The following is a 14,977-nucleotide window of genomic DNA, read 5'->3' on the forward strand; positions in this document are numbered from 1 at the left end:
GAACTTTATATTTAGTGTACTTGCATATTTTAACCTTCATTTTATGACCAAAACTTTTTGTTTTCCAAAAACAACGATTAATGATGATTTATGACCATATACCACACTCCATAAAACAACGTCTGTTTAGCAGAAATTCAACGGAAACGGCAATAAAAATCAAGATCAGTACAATTTCTGAAAATGGAAGACATACATCTTTTTTTAATTGGATTTCAAGGGAAACGTTAACCCTTTATCACTTGGTACAATTGCAACACAAAGCACGATACTTTCTTAACTAATTAACAAATGATCAACAACCCCATTATCATGCTATCACCTGATAGGATAATAATTACTTGTCTGTATCATCAAATCGCACGGGTGTTAACATTGCATCAAACGCCACTTAAGACGCAATTGTTTAAATCATTGATCTTTACGATATAAACGACAGTTCAAAGGTTTCTCTACCTCTAGGTATATTGGTTTAGATCAGTTGAATGGATATGTTTTGTTTGTATAATGGGGCTTTATATCAAATAATCATAATATTGTTTTTTGAACTCCTATTCAGGACGCGTTATGCCGTCATCATAGTCAACCTTTCTATTGTCCTACTACAGGGCACAGATCTTGTATCATACAGAGAATGAGCGTTGAGCAAACCGCTTGTTCGAGAACTATTGGCGATTTCAGACAAACTTCCTTCACCCTCACTCTTATTGGTGTCCAAAATACACTCGTAAGTTTAAAATAAAATAATAAAGTTACATTTGATCTGGAATCGAACCCGATCACGAGAGGCAGGCTGCTTCCTTGTTCCATTGATGAACGAAATTTTATTAATAGGAAGCCTACAATATCATATGATTCATATTATTTTCGTTCATATTATCTTTTAATCACGTATAAAGTTATCCAACGCGCTGAAAGTTGACAAGAAAAACGTATGTTTTACAGAAGGAAAGTGCACATTACTGCGACCGAAGACTGAGCATCTAGGCGCATGACTGCACACTGCGGGTGCAAAAAACTGTCGCATCCGACTAATTAATTGATCGTAGTTTTTGTACTGAAGAAACTGGAGATATAAATCAAACAAGTCTGTGAATACCGCCTACGTTGTTAAAATAATGTTATTAGTAAGTTCTATAAACAAAGTTTCTGGTATTTTTTGTTTCTTTGGTAAAACCATGGTAGCACTTTCAGCTGGGCTATGTTGACGACCGTAGACTACTTCTATACACTGCTACTTATATACTTTGAATGGTATAATTAAAATCTATTAAAATCGTGCTGAATTTAACAGAATAACTCTTGAAAAATTGAAAGGTAAATATACCAAATTCTATCACGAAGATTTTCAACAGTTAAATTAATTGCAAAAAATCGTCACACGAACAAACCACAATAAAATGTTCATTTTACCTGAATAAACAATAACTTTCGATTTCATAAAATTATTCGTTATGGTCATAAAACATTGATAGCATGCAATAGAAACAAGCGTAAGCCTGCATAATTGGTTGATGCAAATGAAACTGCTAGTTATTCCTTTAGCAACGAACAACTGATGGTTGGAGCGACTCGACAATGCTTCGTTGATCGTGGTAAAAAATCTTGCTACGATTATGTGACCGTGAGTGTAATGAACGTATAGGGTTGTCAACTTTGAATCGTGATTATAAATGCTTCACATTGTGAGTTCAAGCATGCCTATTAAGAAGTTTTATTATTAAGTGCGCTGTCAGTTTTTTGTTCTTGTTTGTTAAGCGTGATACAAAAAAAATGTACATCGGCTTATCTGATGTAATTCACAAATTAATTTACAGGTACTCCGGAATTTAGTGCAATTTTCAATTTCCCTGTTTAAGTGTTTCCTTTGGAAGTTGTTAAAATACTTTTGGTGAAACATAAACACTAAACAGTTATTATTAACAAATAAAAATACAAAACGGTGATTTTACGGTAGCTGCGTCTTCTTTATGTTAGACTCCTTTAAATGTTCTACGTCTGCGAATCAGTTAATAGCCTGAATATTTTCGACAACCCTAATACAAAGACGAGTCGGGCAAAGGTCAGGTCAGGACAAGTGCCTGTGAGAGGTACTTCGAGGTACTTCCACCTCGTCTTTATCGCCTCCTATAAAAACTATAGACACACTTGAAACTACTGCACTTTTTGTAACACTTCCTATGTAATTATTATAGTCTTTTGTAATTATAACTTTGCTCCATTAAACGATGGTTACTATGTTATTCTTATCTTTATCTTAGGTACTATCATCTTTACACTTCAGGTAGGTTGTCTTAAAATATATAACGGTCTGAAGTTCTGTCTTAATGTAAAATATATGATCATGAGAAAGTATCGTAATTAATTTTTAATGATGAACTTTTCGCCGTTTTCATATAACAATTGATTTATATTTCTTCGATTCGATGTGAACGGTATTTTTCTAGGTAAACCTAAGAATTTGTAATTTGCTAAGGCACTAACCGCACTGGCATCCAGACTTCACGCGGCTACTGATAAAATTCTACAAGTCACACCTTGATAAAAAAGAGTAAGATAAATATTGATAAGCTTAAAAAATCCTAGAATTGATAAACTATAAGAATAGAAAGACACGAGACAAATGACGCGATATCGTTTCATGTAGGTTGTAGTAGTAGTTAATGTAACTGATAAATAAATCAGTATGTATTTACACAACTAACGGGTTATGTCGGATGTCAATATATCCACAATTTTAAGAGCATCAACCCTCAACAAAATCCTAATTAATTTGTCCAAAATAATTTGCTAAAGTTCCTTTACAATTTTCGTTTCCCTTGAGTTTGTGCAAGAATCATCCTCTTCTTTGTAAGAAGTATCTTATACTACCAAGGGTATATAACATTGAATTTACGGAAACCGATACAGCTATCTATAGAAATCACGTGGTGATAATATCTTGTTTTCTGCCGTCATCATAAGTAACGATAGACGTAAAGAACGTAAGCATCAGAGTAGCAATAAAACACGTAAATAATCGTAAGACAGAGCTTGCTCTTCGGTCCATATGTGGAGCGTAAACTATGCGACACTAAAATCTGACTGACTGCGCCAAAGATACATCCAAAAGGTTAGATAATTCTTACAGAATTATTTGGACGTATTTTTTATAGAAAAAATACCTCACTGTAATGTAAGTGTATAGGTAAGTGGGTTACTATACGTAAGTATATGAATCTAATTATTTAAAGACAAGTAACAAATACAGGGTAGGTATATAAGAACGCGTTTCATCCTAAGCATATTTACTTATGTAGTTTTTAGTTTCCTTAAATTATAACTTATTAAGTAACTAGTGGTGACTGATTTTATTTGAAGTTAACCTTCTGCATTTACCTTCATCTCTACCCAAACATTAGCTCGTATTATGATTTATCTATAGGTATTCACCGACGTCATAATTCGTGTAAAATGACGTCACTGTCATAAACGCCACCGGAAGCTGTAGTTACTGGCGGAAACATAAGATTGTGCTGAGACAAATTATTTACAAACAAATGAACTAACTTTGATGTCTGTTTATAGTTTGAACAATATTGTGCAAGACGGTGTTATGTACAGCTTTATTATTTTGCTGGGTTTATACGATGGTGACTTTGGTTTCATTATCTCGTGTAAAATTTTGTGATAAAAATAGAATAGTTCTCTCTAACGCTTAGGTAAGATATATTATTATGAAAATGCTCCAACAAGCTCTTCAAGGTAGGCGAATTGAACCACTACCTCGCGATACCTACTTAATAGTTTTACAGGAAGCAGACCCAATCTACAATACAACCGTAGAATTCTCAGAAAATATATTGTAACGAAGACCACTTGAACTACGTATGCCAGGGAATTCTTCATATTTTATACCCGCGTTGACGTGGCCAAATTTAATGATACCCAACAAAAGCGGGGGTGGTTTTAGTGTCTGAACACGCGATGCATTTACGCGAAAATAGAATAGAGCATAATAAAACAATGCTCAGAAGAATCCAGTAATTTTAAGAATGTGAAGTGTGTTAGCATTGTAATAATCAGTTTTGTTTGTGAGAACTTTTCTGACTGATTCATAGTCGCATGCGCCATTGTTATCATGGGTAAATGGGTGTTAAATACAGTAAATATTTGTATAGACATAACTGTATCAAAAGTAAAGATAGTCTATATCTATAGCTATTACGAGCATAGTTTAATTAACAATTAGTAAGTGTAAAGAACATATTACGTCATTTTGTGAAATTATGCATACGTTTTTAACTGTTCGAGGGCCTATAACAACATTTTACATTGATACATAAGTAGTTTTTTTCTTTTTCACCATGATTGTTGCTGAAAGGGAAGGGCAATTCTCCTCATATCTTTTTATCATACAAAAACCTTGAACTTTCTAAGCAGCTGTTTGGCCCCGGTCCCTATTAAAGATAACGACTTAAACACTTAAAAATCATAATTACACATTCCCCGGGAACCATTTTAAAACGTTTAAGCAATAACATCCCTTATCGATAATTGTAATTCTAATTAATGCCGGCTTGGTATTTGTAATTAAAGCACCGCCGATTCCGTCTTCAGTCTAGACTCTAGACATTACATCATTGTTTATAGATAATAATATATTATGTAGGTATTGTCACGGGTTTCTTTAAAAAAATGGCAATCTCTTTGCACAACTGGTATAGAGCTACTTAGTATAAATAGATTATTTTAACCTCACACAAAAACAAAAACAAATAAGTGAGACTTCAAAAGTAAGTATAACAATAATCTTTCGCAGCGAAATATATCTACATATAGTGAGGCGCCTGAAGTATTATTGGTTCTCATGAAATTAAACCCCAAATATCATAAGACCACTCAAGACTCAAGTGAATATCTTTAGATCTAGACACACGGCAGTGTGTCCGCCAAGTTCGAGCAAAAAAGGCGACACACCGGCCGTGGGTTATATTACACGAACCATTTCGGGCCAAATTCGACCCCCCTGTAACTCAAAATCTATTTTATTTACGCATATCAAATTTCTAGTATCTGTTGAGACCCCCTCACTTATCTAAAATACAAAATTTCATTAATATACCTATTGTAGGTCTTGAGATATTGACGTCAGAAAATCGCTATTTTTACTATACACTCACTGACTGATTCACTTATTCACTGATTCACTGACTCACTCATCAAAAACCTAGACCACTTCCAATGGTCGTATTGACTTGAAATTTGGCATGGAGGTAGGTCTTTATGTCAAGGTAAAGGGAAAAATCTGAAAATGGCCAAGTGTGAGTCGGTTTCAAAATAATGAAGGTGTTTTATACCCGGTGTAAATTTATACCCCTAAGGAACTAAAACGAACTAAATTTATCTATATTTATATAATATATCTTCGAATGGTACAAAGGTTTGTATTTAGTCAAAGTAAAGTAAAAATCTGAAAACGGCCAAGTGTGAATCACTTTCGAAAATAACGAATGTGTAACTTTGATCCACGAACATAATATATGATAACATGTCATGTCAGTCAGTTGGTAAATCTAGTCATAGTTAATCTAGTCCATTTCTTTGTAAGAAACATAGTGCATATTAAAAATCTAAAAGATAGTATAAATGAGACATTTCTTTAACTAACTTCATCATAAGAAAAAATAAAATAAACAACCTTACAAAATAAATGAAATCCCACCCAAAACAAAATGTGAAAGACTGCCAAGTTCGATAATATGGGAATGCTTCGGCTATAAAGAAGTGAGATCTGAATAAGTACCAAGTTCCATACACATACCTCAGTTAAAAATAGTTACTTTTTAATGATGATTACTTGGCAAGTTTTAATAGAAAATTAAATACTTGATTCATTGCGTTTAGTAGGTTTATAACAAGGTGTATGAAAACTTGCCAAGTAACATCATTAAAAAGTAACTATTTTTAACTGAGGTATGTGTATGGAACTTGGTACTTATTCAGATCTCACTTCTTTTATAGCCGAAGCATTCCCATATTATCGAACTTGGCAGTCTTTCACATTTTTGTTTTGGGTGGGATAGATATTCACTTCTTCAATGAAAATATTGAAAAATCAATAACTGAAATCAATTTACAATGTAATAGAAATTCACGGTCTAACACATGCCGAATCTTGATATTAATAATTCTAATTAACATTTAATATGTCTCGTAAATTTTCAGCTAAATAGTTTGGCTCAAAACACAGTAAGATCGTAAAATAGTTAATTATGCGCACACGCCGACTATACGGACATTGGCATACAAGTTAAAATGAATCGCGGTATTGCCGTAAAATATATACCTTCCTGACGTCTTATAATTTATTACAATCTTGATTACCTAGTAAATAATTCGTTCTTCAAATGTTTTCATTGTTATCAGTCAATAGAAAGTCCTTTTTAGGGTTCCTCTACATTTTCTCCACGACAATCCGTCTATCTGGGGAGTGTTTTGTCATCCTTCCAACTCTAACGTGTGATACCTACTCGTATCGAGTTTACTAAAATCATTTTTAGATAATGTTAATTTTCCCCTCTAACTTTTGCACCATTAGTTCAAAGAATATGAACAATATCTGAAATGTAAAACTTTATAAAGACTTCATACTACATCGTAGTAGGTATCATTGAAAACTGAATAATGCAGAAACATAAACCATAAAACTAAGGACATAGATGTACCTATTCACGTTCTAAATTGCCTATAAAAGAACACACGGCAATATAAACAGAAATAAAAAAATACGTGATAGATACAAAAAAGAAAACTTTAATGAATTATGACAAACTAGCCGTTTTCCCGCGGTTTCACCTGCGACCCGTGGGTACTACTTACCGGTATAAAATATAACCTAAATAATGTTATTCGGGAAGAGTGTAGCTTTCCATCAGTGAAAGAATGTTTCAAATCGGTTCAGTAGTTTCATGCGTGCAAAACAACGTACAAATAAAAACATATTTTCTCTTTATTATATTAGCATAGACAACAAACTCTGTATCAGCGAATAGTATTGCCATATCTTAACACACGTACATAAACTTTTTAAACAGCGTTATGCGACCTCGTTGGTGCTCTAATGAGTGAAACGTGCCCAACCAGAGTAGTAGCTAAGATATGCTTCTGATAAAGATGTGTTTACCAGTTCCTTCCGCGAATCTAATGGAATGTTTACAGCTACAAAGTTGGTGGTGGCTATCCTAGGAACTAATCAATAGTAGACACAGAGAAAGTGTTAAAACTATACCTGAATATTCAGAATTATTGAATGGGCTGGAATATTATTAAGAAAGAAAATAGATAACTAACTAAAGAAAATAGACTAACTAACTTCATGAAACTTATGAAGTGCAATTAAATATTGAATTAGATTGAACTAGAATTACTGTAACAGAGGCATAATAATCTTATCAGCAACATTTCTGTCGGTTCTTTTGATAAATTCTATAATATGGCTAATTGCTACCTTTCTCCCACACTTGGATAGTGATAGCCAAACACGTTATGATAGAGCCCTAGGCCATTTATTAGCAATCTGCCATATCAACTAAAACATACGCTTATAAATATTAATGACAGACAAGTCAATCTTGGCATAAACATAAAAATATCAACGCATCATTGATTGCTTGTAATAAAAATTATATGAGACATAAAGCTCAAAAACAAAAAAAATACTGTATGTACCATCCTACGCACATTTATAAAACAAAGCACATAAATTCAATGTATAGAACTTAGAATAGAAGCATATATCGATCAACAAAGCTTATAACATATGTATAAAACAAAGACGATCTCAGAAAGAGTACGCGCATACTACAAACTTTTAGTCGGCCGATAGTTGGTTTGGGCTCATAATAGAATGGAAGTACCCAAGTAACAACGATCACGTATTTGTCCGAGATCAGACCAACTATTACAATTAAGGATTTTTTAGAAAATAAGTAATTACTTTGTAATTTATATAATTTTGTAACAAATAAAAATGGGCCTTAATCATTGTATGCCCAAACAGGCTGATTGTTGTACTATATATCATTATACCTAACACCTGTAACCAACACAATCAACACAATAAAGATTACTTTAGTTTTACTTTGACTAAAAATTTTGATTTAAATCACGAGATTTAAAAAAAAAATTACCACCCACCGGGCTAATAGTCGGCCGACTTTTTAGTCTGCATTATGCGCGAAGACTAAGTTACTTGATGCCTACCTGATTAAAATTGCAGATTGATTGTGGACGGTGACTTCAATTCCGTTTTCAATAAGATTATGGACAGAAGCAACCTCACATTACTTTATTAAGAACATAATGTATACTGCACCATTCTCTCACAGTTGACGAAACAAGGGAATTCCCACACAATTGATTGAAAGGCTCAATCAAGATAATAATAAATGCCAATTTGTTTATATTCTTATGCGTCATACTCTTTTAAGCCATGCATTGATGCTTTTATGATTAGATTAAGTGAAAAAAAGTAAACATGTTTGTGACTGCCATAATGACATTCATTCATTCGTGAGTGCTGTAGGGGACAATAAAACAATTCGTATGAGACCTACAATAGAATGAAAACAACCAATATTATTATGGTAGGTATTGTTTAAGTGAAGATGAGGTAACTATCTTGAGGTACATCTCTCAATTCAAAATCTTCTTATATTGTGGTTAGATTTAGTGATTCAACTCTTTTGGAATTATTATATTTATGAAAATTCGTTGGGGTCTTGTCTTCCTTTTCCGAGCATCCCTGTTTCTTATCATACTAGATACCTACTGTTGCACCCATTCAAAAATGTACCTTCATTTATAAATTATATCAATGAAAATTACCATATAATTTGCCTGCTCAAAAACTGTAAAACAAATGTATGTAAATAAATAACTATGTAAATAAAAATAAAGTACCTTTTACTTGCTATAAGTCTTCACTGCACTGACTATACTCAATTGTCAACAACAGTTAAACCTAGTTTAATGCAGTCAAAGGAGATAAACCACGCTCATTGATATTACTAACTAAACGATACGCTAGTTAACTGAAAACAGGTACACTTTGTCAGCGAGCAATTCAATATACATAATGTGAAACGGTTTTACGATTATAGGTACCAAGGCAGTTTCAAACGAAGCGTGAAAAGCCATTATAATGTATTTGGCATGGGTAACATAATTTAATTGATTTACGTTAATATTTCAACTTTAGTGTTATTTGGTCAGTGATATACGGGATAATAAGAACAGAGGTGATATTGTATTTTACTCACTCACGGCGGGTTTCAATAACGTATCTATGGATCTATAGGAATTTGATATTAATTACTCGTATTTATTTATTTTATTGGGAATTTCAACAAGAATTACACAACTTCATACATAAAAATATACAAACACAACCATGCCATGTGTTTCCTCACTTTTAGTAATCCATTCCATTCCATGCGGAGACCATTTAGTTAACAATAACATTATATAAAAATCGAAAAGTGACATAAAAACCAAATACATTTTTTCAAACCAGTTATATACGAATTATTTATTTGTATGGGGCTTATGTCAAAATTCTATATCTGGTAAGCAATAAAGCAAAACAACAGATAGATTATTAAAATTCGCATTAAGAAATCTTTAGATAACTTGGAAAGAGCTTATTTGAATAATGAATCGACACTTAGCCATATCCTTCCGATTTCATTTCTATTTGTTCGAAAACAATACTGTTTAACATAAATGTTCCATTATATTTGCATTCTTATGTGCAGAGCACCTAACCCTAATGAGATAATCCTAACATTATCTAAATGCCTACTGATAAATGTTCTAAGTAAAGTGCTTTAAGTGATCGTCAAGGCATTAGTTAAGTATTTACTGAGATCTGTACTTGTGTATGGGAATGTCCTCATACATATTGAAGCAGTTATTTATCGATGTATACAAATCGTTTGTTCGGTTAGCCACTCTAATCATAGTTATCATATCTGAAGAGTAATAATGATGTCGGCCAGACCGATTGTCTGCGCAGAGCATAGTGCACAAGGATTTGCAAAGACACAAAAATACGTGACTCTCTATCCTCTTACTCTCTAATGGAACCACAAACCTACGCGACCGGAGAGAGATTAGGTGCAGGACCGACATTTACCAACGTGGTCTCCGAAGCAAGTGTGTATCAATCACCAACTTCCCAACTCCAGACTGCTTGTGAATAACGGTAAGGAATCGAACCCAAGACCCCGTGCAAAGCATTCATATTCAAATAGGCATGATTACTTATAAAATGCTGCTTTATTTAAATCTTAAACGGTTAGTAGAAGGAAGTTTTGGGTAAGTCTTTTTCCTATAAGTAGGTACCTATTCGAGGTTATTAGAGTTCAAGTGTACCTATAGGTACAAATAACTGTCCCAGCATCAAGTGATGAAGGCTAACTTGCATCTGCAGTATAATTTAGGGGCGGGCCTACTTTGCATATAATAGAGGCTTACTTTTACAAAGGTAAACAGGCTGACAAACACAGCTCACAAGTTGTTTGTTGTTGCAATGCTTAAACCAATCTCTTTAGATACAATTAATAGACAGTTCGAAGAAAAAATAAACATAAAGGTTTCAGAATCAACATGTCAAATGCTGGCTTCAGATCAGCAAACTTATTCAAAGAAAACTGTGCTAAGGATTCAAACGTTCTTACAGATAAGATACAACAAGACACCGTCATTCAGATTTTGTAATGTGGAACGGAATAGATTCCTAGGACGATAGATAAGAATAGCAATATCAATTGCCCATCCCGTTATTACTAACACTAAAACTTCCTGCACGAATTTAGGTACATGATATACCTAGTAAGTATGTACTTAGAATATGTACTAACATTTCCTATGAGCAATACTGTATTTGTCAGCACACGTACAAAGACTGCATTCGTTGAGTGAGTGGTCACAACAATTTCTGTGAAAGCATTGCCTTAAATTGTCTTAGTCATTCATTACCACACCTTTGGGGCTTTTTCTTTGAACTTCGAGGTCAAGAACTGCATCGATTCTAATCTTGGACATTTTATGAGTGGTAGGCATGATAACTATTTACTTTTGTTTAAACACCTTCTTTTAAAGACTGCTAAGCATAAATTCGATGCGACAAAGTTGTGATTAAGCACAGTTTATGACATCCACATTTGCGGCAATTAACCCCAGATAGTGAAGTGAGGATAACTATGACACTAGAGCCGTGTAGTTAACTTAGTTCCTATAAACAAAGCGTCGATTTTAGCACGTAAATATGGGTCCTGCGCCTGATCTTTTTCTGGTCGTGTCGGACTGCCGTCCCATCGGGCTCTGAGAGTGAAGGAATAGTGAATGCATCTGTGTCTGCGCAAAATCTTGTGCACTACGATATCCTGCACGATTAGCTAATGTGAGAATAGCCACCGTGACCAATAGGCAAGGAAGACATCACATCATCATAAACAAAAGTCGATTGTCACTCGAGTTTGTTGACAATTCTTTGAGACTTATGTGAAATAGCCTATGTGAAAAATCCGTAAGCAAAACGATCTATTTCTTGTTTATAGAAGCCAGTTAATAATCGCTGAACTTATTTCAGTCATCAATAATATTTTCCTTTTCACATGTGACGTGAACCTGCCTTATTTGTTTTTCCAAGAACTCAAGAGTTGGCGTTACCTAGTAAAGAAACTAACAAACAACTAATTCATATGTTCGTGATAAGAAATCCAAGATAAAGTTTATTGCTAGACGTTTACGCATTTTGTGCGGTTTACAAATAATATTGGTTTAGGGTTTTTGTGGGTCCCGGCTGTAATTTTAAATTGGCAACCAGTTTTGCCTACAAACGGCCGTTCTCAATATGTTATCAAATGTCTAAAAATATCTATGTAATGTCCAATTCCTATCTCTAGTGAACAAAACAACAGATAGATAGAATATTTGGAACGGCCGTAAGGGATTGCTCAGGTGAGGTAGGGGAGGTTAGATAAGCAGACGCTCTATGAGAAACACTTCGCAATCGAAAACTAGTAACTATAACCCACCCCACTCCCCAAACATGGACAATCTCAACATTAATTTGCTCATAGAGGTATTTCACCAACAATAAGTATTTACCTATAATTTAGTTATAGAGGTATTCCACTAATTAAATAATAGGTAAATATTAGAAAAATACCTCTAAGGAAAATGGATGAAAAATGTGTAAAATTATACTTTATACTTTAAATAGGTCGCTTTACTCAATTAATTTTAATTTATAGGCTCCAGGAAAAAAAATTTCATATAGGTATCGGGTTCATCGGTTGTGAATTAAAATACATATAGTGATAAATAAGCTGGCGCACTTATAATATCTACCTACTATTAGCAAATCAGATATGTAGATAACTTGCATTCATGCAGGAAGAGGGAGTTTCAGCTAGAACTTACCGCTGAAGATTTCCCGTCTCAAAAAGATCTTTTTTTTAGAACCTTTAGCTTAGTGACGTGTTAGTTGCACATTTTATAACTAAAGAATGGCTGAACCGTTTAAGCTGAAAATTAGAGGGGAGATAGCTTAGACCGAGAAGGATATAGGATAGTTTTTGTCACCATCATCATCATACCGTCATCATGTCAGCTACTGGAAGCAGTTAGGTATCTCGGGACGCGTGTGAAACCGCGGGTGGAAAGCTAGTTTCTTATAAAAATGCGTTTATGTAGATTAATTTTTCCTTATGTATTTTTTTAGATTGTTAGTTATAATCAGATTGTTCACTATGTTAGTTTTGAAGCTGTCCTTTATTAAAAGAGGAAAAATTATATTGATAGTAGGCGCGATTAATTTGTAATTCCACGGAACTCATTTAAATGTAACAAATAGGCACAATGTAAAATATAATCGGATAAACAGGTAAGTAACGATAGTACCTAACTATGTTTTTTAGTAGATTTATTACAATTAAATAATTATCCTTATGACATCGGTTAACCGTCTATAATTATTAGATACGACTATGAATTACCTGCATTTTCTAAACCGCACTATAAATTGATAGATACTGATTTACTATCCAATCAGTAAGACCTATGATTTTCGTATGAGAAAAATTCATTAATAGGTCTGTAAATAAATAAATAAATACTGCCAAAAAATACGACATTCCAATCCAAATAATACGAGTATTTATCAAAATTATTCGGAATTGTATCTAATCTTTAAAGCAATCATTATGTATTGTATTTACGCGGTGATAAAAATAATCTAGTCTAGCATAATAATACTGACTGAGATAGCCACGATTTACAAAAAAAACGCTTGTGATTTACATTGTCTATTGGCCAAAAATATATCTAAAGAGGAATTGCTTCCACTCGGAAGGTGATCGAATAAAATTTTGATTGAATTCAAAAGAATAACATTTATAATATTATCCGAAACATAAAGATAGTAATAGGAACTGGTTTTATTCTAATGCTCTACTATTTCAGTAATTAAACTCCGCAATGAATTTCCGTGCCTACGTCAATGGCTGAAAAGGAAAACCCTAAGCTATTTCTATGAATGCATTTACTATCAGAAAAAAAAAAACTATTGTGAAGGCCAAGAAATAAATTGGTTTCAAGAAATTATAATGACCTAGTCTTGTGAAAAAATATTATACGCTTTCTTTATTTGAATTTTGAAAATGGAACCCGTACAAATGCGTTAGCCATTTCATCTTTTTACATTATTTTTATCTCTCTATCTCGCAACGAATGGGTTATTTTTCATAAACTTGTAAAACAACGAAATAATTATAGTAGGTACATATTATCTTCAGCTATCTCATCTCATGTTATAATTAAACTAGGTAGGTAATAACAATGAGGATTGTTAACGAGTCAATTTAAAAACTTTCGACGCCAGCGCGTGACGGTTTCCTAAACAAATTACTACGATTCCATGTATAAATTAAAATATTTTATGAAATTAAGTACTAGATGTGCAAAATTACCAAAAAATATTTACCTGTATGTGATTATCATCAAATTAACACTACACATAAATCCAAGGAGCTCACTAAAATTCCGAATAATATTCTTTGTTAACACTCAACAACACTGCAATTTAAATAAAAAAACAGGCACCCGCGAAATATTCGCATCGGAATTACGAATGTTAATCAATTTTCGCGCCACGCGCCTGCGGAGTAGCGTGCGTCCAACAACAACACTTTCCATAGACTAATTTATTTTTCCACCGGCCATATACAATCCGGCCGAGACATATACCTGTGAGCCGCGAACAAACTTTGTTACAATTATTTACTTTTACAGATAGTTGCGTAACTATGCGTATGATTATTTGATTTGTTTGCGAAGGGTGGCTTTGTTTTTTTTAATTAATTTATTTTATTGTTTATAATCTTGTGTAAGAGTCAACTTCTTTAAGTAAAGGTTAACCAATTATTTGCCCTACAACACTCTTCGCCTCAAAATATTAAATTACCTACCTTCTTTTGAACAGATTTTTTTTACAGCATTCTAAAATATTATATTGGACGGAATAAGCTGAATTACAAAAAAATACTAACAAATAACTGACTACCTACCCATTAAACCCATCTTATTGGCACCTGTAACAGATTTATGAGCAATGTTGCAGAAATGAGAAAACCTAAAATAACATGCACCTGTACGATAGATTGATATGGGTATTTATATAAAAATGGTAAGGATTTTTTATGTCCTTGTAAGCCTAGTAGTTAAATAATAATGTATCTTAGACATTCACGAGTAACTACGGAAGATATATCGCAATGCAGGTCGCAATAGCGCATGCTGCTGAGATCTTATAGTTTGATAGGTAGGCACCTACATACCCATGGCTTATGCAAAATCATTAGTGTAGATCCTAACATTGCTCATTAATCTTTAATTAGGTATAATCTCTGCCTAATGTTGAATCAAAATT

The 14,977-nt window shown here is 33.3% G+C and overlaps 1 protein-coding gene across 2 annotated transcripts in view; it reads right to left on the minus strand.

Moving 5' to 3' along the window:
• The window catches only part of LOC110374861 (uncharacterized), a 33,931-nt gene extending 19,661 nt beyond the window's left edge, over positions 1–14,270 (minus strand). Inside the window, exon 1 of one of the 2 annotated variants that reach the window (XM_021332760.3) lies at positions 14,033–14,270. The gene's annotated coding sequence lies outside the window, so the exon portion shown is untranslated. The remainder of the gene's footprint in view (positions 1–14,032) is intronic. The other variant, XM_021332759.3, reaches the window with a different exon arrangement.
• Positions 14,271–14,977: the final 707 nt, after the last annotated feature.

This window comes from Helicoverpa armigera, chromosome 9 (assembly GCF_030705265.1).
Source record: "Helicoverpa armigera isolate CAAS_96S chromosome 9, ASM3070526v1, whole genome shotgun sequence".
Classification (NCBI taxonomy): domain Eukaryota; kingdom Metazoa; phylum Arthropoda; class Insecta; order Lepidoptera; family Noctuidae; genus Helicoverpa; species Helicoverpa armigera.